Here is a 17,259-nt window from a genome sequence, read left to right on the forward strand (position 1 = left end):
ATATGAATTTCATGATTCTTTTATCGATTTCTATAAGATATGCTGTTGGGATTTTGATTGGCATTGCATTGAACTTATATAGGACTTTTGGTAATATCGCCATTTTGATGATGTTAGTTCTGCCTATCCATGAGCAGGGTATGTTTTTCCATCTTCTAAGGTCTTCTTCTATGTCTTTCTTTAGGGTTCTGTAATTTTCATTGTATAAATCTTTCACCTCTTTTGTTAGGTTGATTCCCAAGTATTTTATTTTTTGGGGGGATATTGTGAATGGAGTAGTTGTCCTCATTTCCGTTTCAGAGGATTTGTCGCTCATATACAGGAACGCCTTTGATTTATGCGTGTTGATCTTATATCCTGCCACTTTGCTGAATTCATTTATTAGCTCTAATAGCTTCTTTGTAGACCCTTTTGGGTCTGCTAGGTATAGAATCATATCATCTGCAAATAGTGATAATTTAAGTTCTTCTTTTCCTATTTTTATGCCTTTAATTTCTTTTGACTGTCTAATTGCTCTGGCCAGTGTTTCGAGGACTATGTTGAACAGAAGTGGTGAGAGAGGGCATCCCTGTCTTGTACCAGATCTTAGAGGGAATGCCTTCAATTTTTCTCCATTCAGAATGATGCTGGCCTGTGGCTTATCATAGATTGCTTTTACAATGTTGAGGTATGATCCTGTTATCCCTAATTTTTCTAGCGTTTTGAACATAAAGGGATGCTGTACTTTGTCGAATGCTTTTTCTGCATCTATTGAGATGATCATATGGTTCTTATTTTTAAGTCTATTGATGTGGTGAATAACATTTATTGATTTCCGTATATTAAACCAGCCTTGCATCCCAGGGATGAATCCTACTTGATCATGATGTATAATTTTTTTGATATGTATTTGAATCCGATTCGCCAGAATTTTATTGAGGATTTTTGCGTCAAGGTTCATTAGAGATATTGGTCTGTAGTTTTCCTTCTTTGATGTGTCTTTGTCTGGTTTCGGAATCAGGGTGATGTTGGCGTCGTAGAATGAATTTGGAAGTTCTCCCTCTTTTTCTATTTCCTGAAATAGCTTGAAAAGTATTGGTGTTAGTTCCTCTTTAAAGGTTTTGTAAAACTCTGCTGTATACCCATCCGGTCCTGGGCTTTTCTTAGTTGGTAGTCTTTTGATGGTTTCTTCTATTTCCTCTATTGTTATTGGTCTGTTTAGGTTGTCTATATCCTCCTGGCTCAATCTGGGCAGATCATAGGACTCAAGGAATTTATCTATGCCTTCACTATCTTCTATTTTATTGGAGTATAAGGATTCAAAGTAATTTCTGATTATCATCTGTATTTCTGAAGTGTCTGTTGTGATATTGCCTTTTTCATCCCGTATGCTAGTAATTTGGGTTCTCTCTCTTCTTCTCTTCGTTAGCATGGCTAAGGGTCTGTCAATTTTATTTATTTTTTCAAAGAACCAGCTTTTAGTTTTGTCAATTTTTTCAATTGTTTCTTTTGTTTCAATTTCATTAATTTCAGCTCTGATTTTAATTATTTCTTGCCGTCTACTTCTTTTGCTGTTGTTTTGCTCTTCTTTTTCTAGGATTTTGAGATGAAGTATGAGATCATTTATTTGTTGGTTTTTTCTTTTTTTGAGGAATGAACTCCAAGCAATGAATTTTCCTCTTAGAACTGCTTTCAATGTGTCCCATAGATTCCGATATGTTGTGTCTGTGTTTTCATTTAACTCTAGGAATTTTTTAATTTCCTCCTTGATGTCTTCTAAAACCCATTGATCACTCAGCAACCTATTGTTCATTCTCCAGGTGATGCTTGCTTTTTCCTTTCTTCTTTTATCATTGATTTTCAGTTTCATTCCATTATGATCAGATAAGATGCATGGTATTATCTCTACCCCTTTGTATTGTCTAAGAGTTGCCCTGTGACATAGTATATGGTCTATTTTTGAGAAGGTTCCATGTGCTGCTGAGAAAAAAGTGTAGCTACTTGATGTTGGGTGGTATAGTCTATATATGTCAATTAAGTCTAGGTTGTTAATTGTGTTATTGAGTTCTATAGTTTCCTTATTTAACTTTTGTTTGGAAGATCTGTCCAGTGGTGAGAGAGGTGTGTTGAAGTCTCCCATGATTATTGTATGTTGGTCTATTAGACTCTTGAACTTGAGAAGAGTTTGCTTGATGAATACAGCTGCACCATTATTTGGGGCATATATATTTATGATTGTTATGTCTTGTTTGTGTATGGTTCCCTTGAGCAGTATGAAGTGTCCTTCTATATCCCTTTTGATTAGCTTTGGCTTGAAATCTATTTTATTAGATATGAGTATGGACACTCCTACTTGTTTCCGCGGTCCATATGAGTGATATGATTTTTCCCAACCTTTCACCTTCAGTCTGTGTATATCTTTTCCTATCAAATGCGTCTCCTGTAGACAGCATATTGTTGGGTCTTGTTTTTTGATCCATTCTACTAGCCTGTGTCTCTTAATTGGTGAGTTTAAGCCATTAACATTTAGGGTTATTATTGAGATATGGTTTGTTCTTCTATCCATATTTGTTTATTGATGTTACTAAACCTGATTTGTTATCCTCTATGACTACTTTCCCCCCTTTACTGTCCTACCTCCCATTGTTGGTTTTCAATGTTGTTTTCCATTTCCTCTTCCTGTAATGTTTTGCCAAGGATTTTTTGAAGAGATGGTTTTCTAGCTGCGAATTCTTTTAACTTTTGTTTATTGTGGAAGGTTTTAATTTCATCTTCTAACCTGAAGCTTAATTTCGCCGGATACACGATTCTTGGTTGGAGCCCATTGTCTTTCAGTGTTTGAAATATGTTATTCCAGGATCTTCTAGCTTTCAGAGTCTGTGTTGAGAGATCAGCTGTTATCCTGATTGGTTTACCCCTAAATGTAATCTGCTTTCTTTCTCTTGCAGCTTTTAAAATTCTCTCCTTATTCTGTATGTTGGACATCTTCATTATAATGTGTCTAGGTGTGGATCTCTTATGATTTTGCACATTCGGCGTCCTGTAGGCTTCTAGGATTTGGGATTCTGTCTCAATCTTCAATTCTGGGAAGTTTTCTCGTATTATTTCACTGAATAGACTGTTTATTCCTTTGGAATGGAGCTCTGTGCCTTCCTGTATCCCAATGACTCTTAAATTTGGTCTTTTGATATTGTCCCATAATTCTTGGATGTTCTGCTCATGGTTTCTTAGCAGACTTGCTGAGCTGTCTATGTTCTTTTCCAGTTGAAATACTTTGTCTTCATTGTCTGATGTTCTCTCTTCTAAGTGATCTACTCTGCTGGTAGTATTCTCAATTGAGTTTTTAAGTTGGTTTATTGTTTCCTGCATTTCTAGAATTTCAATTTGTTTGTTTTTTATTACCTCTATCTCCCTGTGAAATTGATCTTTTGCTTCCTGGATTTGTTTGTCAATGTGATCTTTCATTGTCTGATTTTGCTGTCTCATGTCTTCCTTGAGACTCCAGATCATCTGAAGCATATATATCCTGAACTCTTTATCTGATATTCCATCTGTTGCAGCTATTACCTCTTCTAAAGTTGAGTTGACCTGCATTGCTTGTGGTCCTTTCTTTCCTTGTCTTTTCATACTGCCCGCGTTTCTTTCTGCTTGGTGCAACTGTTGTGTTTTGAAATTTACCCCCTATTTATTTATGTTGCTCTTGTATACTTGAAAAGTCTCCCTTGCAGGTGCGGGCGGCGGCTGTGCCCCTACTCCAATTGGGGTGACGTGTCTATCACGCTGGCGGCTCTCTGGGCCTGTTCCGGGAGTGGAAGGCGGCTCTGCTCTGTCCCTATTCCAATTGGGGTGTCGTGACTACAATGCTGGCAGATCGCTGGGCCTCTTCCGGGCGTGGGCGGTGGGCTTGGCTGGTGGGATTCCACCTAATGGCAGTCCCTAACCTCCCTGCTTGCTAATTAATGGCTTCTCTGAGGCGCCACGCCTTCTGTAGCTGCGGGGCAGGCCGCGCGAATCAGTTGGCCTGGATCTCCGGGGTCCTGCTGCTGGCTGTTTTGATGTTACAAGCTGTTGGAGAGTGGTGGTGTATTCTTCAGCTTTCCCGGATGGTGGCCACTGACTGCCTGGATGGAGTGTCCGCTGTTTTGATGTTGCACTCTGAAGGAGAGTGGCGGTGTATCCTTCAGCTTTCCCGGATGGTGGCCGCTGACTGCCTCGGTGGAGTGTCCGCTGTGGGGGATGGGACTGTACCGCTTTCTTCCCCTTCTGAGAACCCGAGCTCGGCCCAAGGGTCCGTGTGGGCTTGGCTGGTGGGATTCCACCTAATGGCCTTCCCTAACCTCCCTGCTTGCCAATTAATGGCTTCACTGAGGCGCCACGCCTTCTGTAGCCGCAGGGCAGGCCACGCGAATCAGTTGGCCTGGCTCTCCGGGCCCTGCTGCAGGCTGCTGGGATCCCTGGCACTCTATCACTTTGATTTTTTCTGCTTGCCCCTCCCCCAGCGCTGGCTAGCCAGGTTTCCTTTTGGCTGCTACTGGGAGGAGGGGTTGGAGGTCAGGTGTCTCTGGTTTCCCCCTAGCCTGTATGGAGGCTCAGCTTGATACTCCCTCTCCTGGCAAGCCTAGGAGAGATTTTATGCGAATTCCCGCTGTCTGGGGGGTGAGCTGAATGACACTGACCTGTTTTGATGTCGCACTCTGAAGGAGAGTGGCGGTGTATCCTTCAGCTTTCCCGGATGGTGGCCGCTGACTGGCTCGGCGGAGTGTCCGCTGTGGGGGATGGGACTGTACCGCTTCCTTCCCCTTCTGAGAACCCGTGCTCGGCCCAAGGGTCCGTGTGGGCTTGGCTGGTGGGATTCCACCTAATGGCCTTCCCTAACCTCCCTGCTTGCCAATTAATGGCTTCACTGAGGCGCCACGCCTTCTGTAGCCGCAGGGCAGGCCACGCGAATCAGTTGGCCTGGCTCTCCGGGCCCTGCTGCAGGCTGCTGGGATCGGGAAAGGGTTATAATAATTGATTATTGTTATTTTAAAATTTATGGCTTGCTTTACACACGTACATTATTGTATTCCTATATCATCCTCAGAACTCATTTAAATGGTATATATGAAAAGCTAGTGCTAAATAAATGATAATACAACCATTGAGGGGTCTCAGGACAATTCTACTGCTCAGGGAAAACTGAAAGGCACAAAAAGGTTACAGGTTTTCCTAGGGAAAAACTTCTTTTACTTGACAGCCCCATCTACATCTGGCCCTGCCTGTTCATCTCCCATTAGGTTGTCTGGTTCAAGTACTTTGCTATAGCCATTCTCCTAAATCAATATGGCTACCCACAGCCTTCTTGATTGAAGGAAATGGTCCTCCTTTCTAAGAGCCCTGTGACATGAGCTCATTGTTCTCCGGCTACATAGAGACAAGTGCTATAGAGTCAATAGAAATGGACAATGGATGAAATTACCTGACTAAATAAGGCCCCAAAGTCTGTCTTAAATTTCTCTTCCAAGGGCGAAAGTGGATCTCATTCCTTCTCCTTATGTGGTGATATATCCGTAGGAACTAAAGAGAACTGACACAGTGCTTTCAGGAAATGATGAATTTCATTTCTGTATTGGATTTATATTCTTGTGAACATTTACAGATGGGATACATAAAGACTTTCATAGCAAGAGGAGATGCAAACATTATTATTTCTGGGAGGACCAAAGGAAAAATAAATTATGTCGTTTACTTACCATTTCTGGGTTTTTCTTTTTCCCCTTCATAAATGGTGAGTCACAAATAGAAGCAAAATACTGAGGCTCAACAGTTGTAAATAGACTTTAGAATTGCAGTGTCAGTTTCAAGAAGGAATGGTGTGGTTGAGGAGTATCAGGGCACAAATGGAATCCCCGGATTTACCTATCCCTGTCTCCTGGACCACAAACTGGATGTTTTTCTATTTCCTGAAATGCAAAGGCTTATTTATAGTGGTTCCATGCCTTTATTAAAGGTCTCACAACTTCACATTTGGGATCAGTGAAGGCAGACATAGGGTGGCGACTCTCTGATCTATGAGCTGGGTTTGTACCCCAGTTGCCTCCTAGAACTACCTGGAGAGCTGACACAGTAGCTTAAAAGACTAGAAAGAATGGCAGGAACAAGCAAGAATGAGCACTTGGGAATCATTTTCTGGTAAAACTCCCTGTGTACAAACTTACAAGTTTATATACCAAATATTTTTGTAAGAATTAGTTATGGAAACTGAATTTAGGACAGGGGGAAAAAAACCAAATATTTTATAATAGAATATTGCATCAGAGAAAGAAAAAGAATAAAGCTTAAAATGGAATTAAAAAAGAATAAAGCAATTTGAATATTTGCATTAAAATATTTTATATGAGACATGATCACAGCTGACAAATTAGATATGCTTTAGTGCAATGAATAGTGAATCCAATTTTTAAATTTCAAACATAGTCTGTATTAATTTTCCTTGGAATGTCAGTTTTAAATGTTTAAGTCTTGAATATTTGTACTATTCATATATCTTATCTGATATTCTGACTTTCAAAATTTTGTTGGTAAGAAATTTATCTCTTGACTAATTTCTCTTTAGTAGCAAATGTTAAAACAAAAATATTTTAGTGTTCTAGAAAACATAACTAAGATTTGGGGACAGTATTATAATGAAGATGAAATATATCATAAACTACAAAGAATGCTCATTTTGAGAACTTGAATTAATGAGTGTTTTGTGACCAGGTGTAAGCATAACTTCCAAAACCATTTTGAAGACCATCAGATAATTCTGCCATTGCTTTCATTTCATACTTATATTTTCTCATCCTCTTTATAGCTCTTCCGTGTCTAGTGAATTTTTGGTTAAATTCTTGTTACTACTAATTTCTACACTCACTTGTAGGCATAAACCTTCTACCGCATCTATTTTCTTAAGCCTTCCTCACCATGTAGAGCTCTAAATCTCCCAGGACTTCATCAAGGTGGCCTGTCATAGGTATTAATATCCATTGCTGTTAGTGTGTTCTCTCTCTCTCCTCTTTTTTTTAGACTGCAGCTATGAGAACACATAATAAAATTAGTTGAATTGATTTTTATCTTCTTAAACTAGAAGGAAAAAAAATAAAAGCAAGCATGCTTTATGCATAGAAAGGTGACCTGGCACATCTGCTTCTGGGAAGCTTTCCCTGACACTCAGCTGTTAGTTCAAGACCATCTTCCTCCTTCCTTATCAGATCTCTTGTTTCCCCACACCATCCATTACTTGTTTTTACCCATTGCTTGTTTTTACTATCTATTTACATTTTATGGATAATGATGTATTTACTTGTTTCTTTTCTTTTCAAGACTATGATAGTTACATGTTATGTTCTTTGTCTTCTATGACATGGTATAATAAGAATTCAATATTTTTTTTTCTTTGAAGGAGGACAAAAGGACAAAAAAGTTTATTTATCCATTTCTCAATGTAGAAATTTATCCATTTCTACAGGTAGACCTTATTGGAAGTTGAGGATTTAATATACAATGATATAATTCTTTAGATTTAGATTTGAAGTACCATAATTAATATAGGTATGACATATGTAGATAGGATAATCACATACAAAAATTTAATCTACTATATGGGCATAGAGTTAATGCTCAATGCTGGTAAGTTGCTTTTATTATCTTACACTGGTAACTCAATAGATATGACAAGTACTTAAGGGTTGCTACTTAGGTTTCTACAAGTTCATAATTACATATTAGCTATAAAGTAATCATAATATTTTCCAATATACATAGCTTTAGGAAATAACACCTAGTAATATGTGATAAAGTTAATTACTTTAGTAGATTTCTCTTTATAGTCTTTTAAGTTAAATTTATTGTTAAGAAGAAAGTGAAAAAAGGAAAGTCTGTCATCAAATTAGAATATCAATAAGATCTGTGTTATAAATACAGTTTCTTTTTGAGGCTGATCCAGAAGATTCAGGGAACGATAGCATGAGTTTGTAATGTTGCCAACAAGGGTCTGAATGCATTTAACTTTGGATTGTTGTAGATGGAAAATGATGAACCATTGAATGTGAGCACTGTACTTTGCTTGAAACAAACAAATGATTTTAAAACCTGTTTTTCAGCATCTAAATCTAAAAACCCTGCTTTTAAATTTTTCCAAAAAGATTATGGAATTCACCAAATTGCCACCCTAATAATTTTCTTACATGTAATTGATTCCAGATTATTCATGATATAAAGAATTGATTCATTCATATTTAAGTGTGACAAGATTTGTATGGCCTTATTCTTAATTATAATGTGCTATCCAAAAAAAAAAAAATGCTTTCAAAACTAATTTCCTATTTAGCCACATTTCTAAGAGAAAAACAACTGGATGATAAAAAATAATAAAAAATAAAGTGATTTTTCTTGGGATGTTGCTTTGTTTAATTCTATGATTGTATGTGATGTTCTGTGTTGCTCCTATTGAAAGGAATGCTAGGAGTTGTTGAGATGCAAATACAATGTCCATTTCGTGATTTCTTATGCATTGTGAGTTACAATATAATTTGAATACCTCATTTGAAGAAAATAAAACAAAAGAAACAAAGAAGCAAATCAACTATTCTCAAACCCCAAATAGCAAAAATGCCTGGAACCAAAAAAAAAAAAAAAACAAACAAACAAAAAAAAAAAAACACAAGCAAATAAAACCAAAGACTGATGAACTATCCCAGAGATACCAATAATAATTTTCCAGAAGTGTTATTTGAGCTGCACTTTTTTAAGAACAAAGATTAAATGAGAAGACATTTACATAGAAGTAAAAGAAAAAGCAAATACAGAGGTCTGAAGGAGAGCAATGTGGGTTTTTCAGGGCTGGGGCACAGTTCACAATGGCTGTGGGTCAGCATGCGAGCATGGACAGACATATTGTGAAGGGTGTCACGTGCCATGCTGAGATCTTTGGAAATCTGTTCAGGCAAAGGATAATAATTGAAAAAAAAAATCTTAGAAAAGGCATCAGAAGATTTCTAATTAGTAGATAACACTTTGGTAGTATCACAGAAGGTAAACAAGAGCTGGCAAGATTGGAAGCAGGAAAATCCTGAAGAAATAGTTCCAGATGTGAGGATGGAGAGGAAAGGAAAATACAAGGATTTTATAGGAAATAGACCTGAAAGAACCCAGTAGAAGTTAATGTAGAATATAGGTCAGAGTCCATATTGAGAGGCTAGGAGTATAGCTCAAGGGTGGAATACAAATGCTTAGCATTAGCAATATCCTTGGTTCTGTCTCTAGCACCAGGAAAATAAAAAGTTTAGACTGAGTCTAAAAATATGACAATTACCTTGATGATGGTGCCTTTTAACAAGGCTCAAAATAAAGGAGGAGGCAGAATCTTATATATTGGAAAGATATTGATTATATTTGAAATTGTTTGGGTTGTAATTTTAGTGATCATTCTTTTTTCTAACTGCTTTACTTTTACAAAAAACAAAATAAAGAACAGAAAAATTATCTTTCAAGATAAACATAAATATTGTTATCAGTGGTAGCATTACATGGCGGTTATGAAAAAAAACCCAAAAATAGTTTGTTATATAATTTAAATTATGTTCTATTTATTAGTAATGAATATAATAAGATTTTTCAAACCCTTAATATTAGTAATAAATAAGAATTGTATTTCTTAGTGCATTAAGAATATTTAATACATATTGATTTATAAAATAAATCATTATACTAAAAACCTAATCTGGGCATAGTGAACTCAACACCCTATTTTCCAGTAACTTGGGAGGCTAAGGAATAAGGTTTGAAAATTTGAGGTCAGCCTAGGCAACTTTGGGAGACCCTGTCGCAGAAGAAGGTTAAAAAGTACCAGGGATATGGCTCAGCATGTACTAGGCTCTGTGTTCAATTCCTAGCATCCTCAAAACAAAACAAAACAAAAGATGTTTTACACCTATTATATATTGAATTATCTCAGATTAAAATGAATATTGGGAGCAAGATATACATTTATATCAGCATAGTTTTTAAATTCTCATAGCTCAACAATTAAACTGTTTTTTAACTACTGCACTTGGGAACAGGATGAGCTCTCAGGATGGCTCCTAATAAGCTACAAATTTACCAACAATCCCAAGTAGACCATCAGGAGCTGGTTCTCTGACTAAAATTTGGACTCTTAGTGTTTTAGAATAACCCATGCGTTCTGGATGACCTGTTTATCAACTTTGAATGGGGCAGAGTTCCTAAAATCTCCTTCCAGGAGAAGCTAGCATGTAATAAAGGGGTATCTTTGAAAGCATCTTCACTTCCTCATCAAAGCCCCAGAATGAATATGCAGCAGTTGCTTGATGAAACATTACCTTCAGGAATGTAACTGCCCATGGTACCACAAGCAGCTTCCCTTAGGAAGCATTCTCTTCCTGTCTGTAATGCTAGCATTTCTCTGAGTTGTACTTAGTAAGCCCTTGGTGGATATTTGTTAATTGATTCAAATGGTTACATTAAATCAAGGCAGATCAGTCTCTCTTTTCTTAGAGGATTTCCTTCACTGGTGCTTTGGGAAGGATGGTGTCTTCAACTCCCCATCAGCAGAAGTCAAATCATTCATATTGGAGAAAGAAATTTCAAAGAGAGGGAAAGCAATGCAAATCTAACTACAGGAAGGTACTGAGAGCCAGAACAGTCTCCAGGCTTGGTGGACATAGACCGTAAAGATTTCTAAGTCAGATTTATTTGTCACTCACAGGCAGATACTACTGCATTGCAATTCTTTAAAGACTAATCTAAAAGCCTAAAGGTATTTACTTTAAAAGTTTGATTGACAAACATATATATAGAAACTTTTAGGATACAATGTGATCTGTGTGTGTGTGTGTATGTGTAATGGAATGATCCAATAGAATACACACACATACACATACATACACACACACACCTATATATATAAAACATATAATATATAATATATAAAATATATAATATATAATGTAGTATATATAAATATATAATATATATATATATGAATTATCCAACAGCCCAATTAATATATCCATCAAATGCATACTTATTTCTTTATCCTAAGAGCATTTAAAATCTACTTTTTAGTAATTTTGTAATTTCACAATTTTTAGTAATTTTGTAATTTTAGTAATTTTGAAGTGTACCATATATTCATCAGTCACCTTGTTATAGTTACCAGAACTAGTGCACAATATTACCATAATTTTTCACTCCCATAATTTATAACTAAAAGCATGTGCCCTTTGACCAGCCATTCCCATATGCCCCCACTCCTCTCACCACTAAATTTCTGGTAACCACTATTCTATTCTCTAGTTATATAAGATTGAATTTGTAAGATTGCACACATAAGTGAGATCCTCCAATATTTGTCTTTTTTGTACCTACTTTATTTAACTTAACGCCTTTTGAATTTTATCCTCTTGTCACAAAAAGAACTTCATTACTTTTTAAGACTGAGTAAATAAACACTCACACAAACACCCATACCCACCCACACACCCCACAGTTGGTTTTTTTTTTTTTCCTTCTTCCATTGGTGGGCCTTTGTTAGGTTGTTTCCATATCATGGCTATTGTGAGTGGTACTGTAATGAATACAGGAATGCAGACAACTCCTCCACATACCAATTTCCATTCTTTTGTGTATACCTAGTATACACAGTAGTGGGATTGTTGCATTGTGCTAATTCTGGTTTTAGTTTTTAAATTAATTTTTCTACTGTTTTCCAAAATGGCTCTACTAATTTACATTCCCACCAAAAGTACACAAGAGATCCATTTCTCTACAACTTCACCAACACTTGTTATCTTTCATCTAGCTATTCTAACAGGTGTGAAGTGGCATTTCATTGTGGTTTTATTTTGCATTTCCTTGATGATTAGTTATGTTAAGCACTCTTTTTATGCATCTAATGGCCATCATCTCTTGAGAAATGTTTATTTTAGTCTTTTGCTCATTTAAAAGAATGTTATTTATTTTATTTTTGAGTAGTTTCTCAAAAACAAGTAGCTTCTCTTGTATATGAAGGATGAGCCCCTTACCTATGTCTAATTTACACATATTTTCATCCATCCCATGATTGTGTCTTTTCTATTAATTGCTTCATTCACTGTACAGAAACTTTTTAGCTTGAGGCAGTTAGTTCATTTTTGTTTTTGCATTTTGTGCTTTGGCTAAATGTTTAAGAAGTCATTGTCCAGATCAATGTTGTGTAGATGTTTCCTGTGTTTTCTTTTAATAGTTTAACAACCTCAGGTCTTATATTTAAATTTTATCCAATGCTGTTTTTTTTTTTTTTTTATCCAATATTGGTTTATCCAATCTGGACTGATTCTTGCATGGGGGGAGCTTAAGTCCCAGTCTGTCTTCTTGCATGTGGGTAATCACTTTTTCTAACTTCAATTTTTCAGTAGACTTTCTCCTCAATGTGTGTTCTTGGAATCTTTGTTGAAAGTCAGTTGACTGTAGATGAGGCAGTTACTTCTGGACTGACTCACTCCTCAGTTGATTGAGATGGTTTTTATGCCAGTATATACTATAAAGTTGTTTTGATTTCTATTGCTTTGTAGAATATTTGGAAGTTAGGTAGGGTGAGTCCTACAGCTTTTTCCTTGGTAAAAATAGCTTTGGGTGTTCTGGGTCTTTTGTAGTTATGTAAATTTTAGGATTATATTTTATTTTTGTGAGGAATGCCTTTGGCATTTTGGTAGGAATTGCATTAGTGAATCTGTATGAATATTTAAACAATATTAACTCTTCCAATTCATAAACAGAGAATATTTTTCCATTTATTTGTTTTATCCTTAATTTCTTTGATCAATGTTTTATTGTTTTTGGTATGTTAATCATTTACCTCTTTGTTCCTTTTTTATGCCATTGTATATGGGGTTGCTTTCTCGATTTTTTTTCAGATACTTCATTCTTAGTTATGCCCAAATGGGCTACATATTTTTTCAATTTTTTTTAATATTTATTTTTTAGCTTTCGGCAGACACAACATCTTTGTTTATATGTGGTGCTTAGGATCGAACCTGGGCCGCACGCATGCCAGGCGAGTGCGCTACTGCTTGAGCCACATCCCCAGCCCAAAATAAGCAAACAATTTTTTTTTTTTTTGATGGTGGTGCTGGGGATTGAACCCAGGGACTTGTGCATGCAAGGCAAGCACTCTACCAACTGAGCTACATTCCCAGCCCCTTACATATTTTTTTAAATCAATGCATTTTTATTTATTGAAAAAATGAAGGTAAACAAACAAAACTACAATAATCAGAACACGTGAAGATTCTACCCAAACAAAATATATGCTGGTTTTCTTATTGTTCTTAATTCTTCTTGCTTTTATGGGTGCTTTTGAGCACCCAAATATAGCATTATATTGTTTGAGTCATTCTTTTTATCAAATATATATTGAGTGTCTGTTGAGAGTAGAGTAATTTGGTAAGGTGCAATAATTCTTTTGTGGTAGAATAATGGCAAATTGTATTATCAAATTTAACATTTTCAACTTTTAGTAGGGAACACTAAGTGCCATGTTCACAGAAGTCACTTAATAAGTATTTGTTGACTAATGAAATTGATTGATGACAAACGACACAGGTAGGTGTTTTAAGAATCATCTTAGGAAGCAAACTTTATTGTTTCTGAGAGGGTAAAGCAAAGCATAGCAATGACTAACTTGTCTTAAAATATGTGCATGACATTTTAATTATGATATATGAGGAACAAAATTATTAGCATCCTTATCTTGAAGGAATGTCATCTGTGGTTTGATTTACTCTCAGTATCGCAAACTCTTGTCTTCATTGACACCACTGTTAATACCTAAATTGTGAATACACTATGTCTTATTGCCTGGATGGTTAGTACCAGTGAATAATTAGTGTTGTTCTTCCTTAGAGTAAGTTAAACGTGCTTGCATTTGGCTTGGTTTTATTCAGAAGCAGACTAAGATGTGGACTTATTTGAGAAATGGTCAGGAGGAGTATCAGAGGGGGTGGTGAAGGGACCCCAGGAAACCAGGATAAGATAGAATAATGAGCAAGCAACTGCTGAGGAAAACTGGAGTTTATTCCCACTGAGGACCTCTGGTAAATGGTGTGGAACACGCCTCATTTGTTTCCACTTAGGGGGAGAGAAAGCTGAGTTGTGTTTCTTATCTCTCTCATCCGTCCTTGGTTGAGGGTTACTTTCAGGAGCACTTGTAGCCAGAGAACACTCAGACAGAGAATTTTTAGAGTTTACAACAGAATACCACAGCGTGTAGAAGAATCAGGATTGTCAAGAGAATATAAACAAGGAACTGACTATGGATTCAAAATTGGTTGTATTTATATGTATAATAATATTTTTTGTCTTAATATTTTAAATATAGTTAATATAATTTTTAAAATATCAAAGTTTTAACTTGAAATAATTGTGTAGTATAATAAGATTTAAATATATTTACACATAACTAGAAATGTCTCTTTCGGAACTTTCTCAGCTTCTCTACTATTAGGCCCCAAATCCCTTTACATTTGTTTAAAATAGTTATCTATTTTTGTATGATAACAGTTTTAATCGGTGTGATGGAACATAGCATTGTGATTTTTATTTGCATTTTCCTGATGATTAGTGAAACTGAGCATTTTTTATATGTCTGTTGGCCATTTGTGTATCTTCTTTTGAGGAATATCTATTCTGGTCCTCTGCCCACTTTTAGAGTCATTAATTGTCTCGTTATTTGGTTGTTTGGTTTCCTTATATAATTTGGGTAAGATCCGCTTATCTGGTATATAACTTGCAAATATTTTCTCCCATCCTGGGATTGTATCTTTACTATTAATTTCTTCATTTTGGAAGCTTTTAGTTTGAGGCATTTGTCCAGTTTTGCTTTTATTGTTTATGCTTTTGGGTTCATGTGCAGAAATCATTACCTAGATTACTGCTGTGTACATTTTCCCTGTGGTTTCTTTCAGTAATTTTATAGTTTTGTGGCTGATATGTAAATCATTCATCATTTTTGAGTGATTCGTTTTTTTATTAGTTGCTCAAGACAATACAATGATCTTGACATATCATACATTTGATTCAAATGGGGTATGAATTCTCATTTTTCCACGTGTACAGGTTGCAGGATCACATTAGTTATATGGCCAGGTATATACATTCAGCAATACTAGTGTCTATTGTATTCTGCTGATTCTTATATAAGGAGTTAGATAGGGTCCAAGGTCATTCTTTGCATGTGGGTAGTCAGTTTTTCCATCATTTATTGAAGAAACTGTTTTTCCTCATTGTCTGATTTTGGAACCATTGTGTTTTCTTGGCACTTTTGTTGGAAATCAAATGACTGTAGATGTATGGGTTTATCTTTCACTACTCATTCCTAATAAAATCAAGGATATTCTCCCATTCCTCCATCCCCTTCCCTGCATGTATCAATTTCCAGTTCTCTTTAATAAATGCCCTGAATGTTTGCTCATGAATTTTCTTTCACCACTGATCTTCTCTCTCCTATATGTTCAGCATCTTCCTTTCTGCCCAGGTCCTCTCTGTGTATATTGTCATGGGCTCAACTGTGTTCTTCCTGAAACAAGAAAAACAACAACAATAACAACAAAAAACTTGTCTCTTTCCCCCCATCTTGCTCCTTTACTAGAATCTTATTCTTCTTCATGAACTTCTAAAGATTTATTTAAAATCATTCTAGTTGTTCCTTTTGTCTTACCTTCTTTCCCTTTAAATTGACCTCTGCACACATATTTTATTCTCTGGATGCCTTCCAGATCTTTAAATTCAGCAAATATGTGGCCCTCCAAATTGTGTGATTTGTCAGCAGCTTTGTCTGTATTCCCTTCTTTGTAGAAGTGTAAATTGCCTTGGTAACACTCTTATCTCTGGTCTCTGAGACACTGTATTCTCTTCTTTTGGTTCCACCGCTTCTCTGGATTTTCTTTTCTTGCTTAATTTCCTGGTTCATTTTCTTTTATGAGTTCTTTCAATGTTAGTGTATGCTCTTTTTCCTTCTTGGTCTGTATTCTGATCTAATTCATCCACTTCTCAGACTCCAGTTATAGTCTATCATAACAGTACTGTAATAATAGCTAACATTATGGAACATCATTATCTAGCACTATTTTACACTTCTTATAGGACTTCATCTCCAAATGGATCCAGTGAGGTTGTTATTGTTGTCTTTCTTGCTTTAGAGATGAAGAAACATACATGCATAGATGTTAGGCAATTTGTCCAATGATTATTTATTTGAACCAATAGCTCCTTTAGTAGATACAGATGTAAATAAATGGGAAACACTATTGTATTTGTATATGTCTCTATAAGTGATTTCTTAAATTAACTCATTTAATTTGCATAAGGAATCTGTGAGATAGATATAGATATACTTCATAGGTGAATCTACTCATCTAATATTGCTCAGTTATGAAGCACACATAATCTCATTTGTTTCTCTAAATCTACATTGTACTATTTTCCTAATCACTCAGTTATCTTACTGCACTTTATTTCACTCCTTTATGGAGTCCAATTATTTTCCATTTCAGGATCTTTGAATATAGAGTTTCCTTTCTACTGGTAAAAATTCAGTATTCTCTCATGTGTCTCCACCAATCTGCACACTCTTTTTTTTAGATCCTTATACTTTATCTTTTTGAAATCACAAATATATAATTGGTGGAGGAACCCAATCCCAATTCCACCCTCTCTATACCAAGCTGAATCAGCCCCAGCGACTAATTTTTTATTCATTCAGAATCTACTATATTCCAGAACTACATCAGTAAACCAAATAGATACAACTGTTCTGCTTTCTTGGAGCTTTTATTGTAAGCAATGTGGATAAGATATAAGAAAATTATAAGGAGTGTTGGAAGTTATCATTTCTATGGAAAAAGGGAATGAAGGGAAACAACATAAAGAAAATTCAAAATGATAGAGGCACAATGAAGGTACAACTTAAATTAAAATGACAATTTGGGCTTGTTGAAAAGAAAAAAAAACAAAGCAAAACAACAATAACAACAACAAAAATGTAACTCCTGAACAAGGACTTAAAAGACATAGTATTTACTAAATGCTTAGAAAGTGTCTTGCATGTGGTTGACCCCATACCAATGTTTGTTTAAATGAATAAGCGAACACAATCATACTTAAATAAGTGAGGAAAGACTAAGCTTCATATGTAACTGAGACCTATACCTGACAGAGGAGGATGTCTTGTTGAATACCCAGCACATCACTGGGGCAGAGGCT

General features: G+C 35.8%; 1 protein-coding gene and 1 non-coding gene across 4 annotated transcripts in view; one reads left to right on the top strand and one right to left on the bottom strand.

Annotated features, from left to right (window-relative positions):
- Gabra2 (gamma-aminobutyric acid type A receptor subunit alpha2) overlaps nucleotides 1–17,259 on the top strand; it is a 133,833-nt gene that overhangs the window by 33,067 nt on the left and 83,507 nt on the right. The gene's annotated exons all lie outside the window — the stretch shown is intronic.
- Trnaa-ugc (transfer RNA alanine (anticodon UGC)) lies at nucleotides 13,122–13,194 on the bottom strand. Its single transcript has one exon. It is a non-coding gene; the product is annotated as a tRNA-Ala (tRNA).

The sequence above is a fragment of the Urocitellus parryii genome, chromosome 10, assembly GCF_045843805.1.
Source record: "Urocitellus parryii isolate mUroPar1 chromosome 10, mUroPar1.hap1, whole genome shotgun sequence".
In the NCBI taxonomy this organism is placed as follows: Eukaryota; Metazoa; Chordata; class Mammalia; order Rodentia; family Sciuridae; genus Urocitellus; species Urocitellus parryii.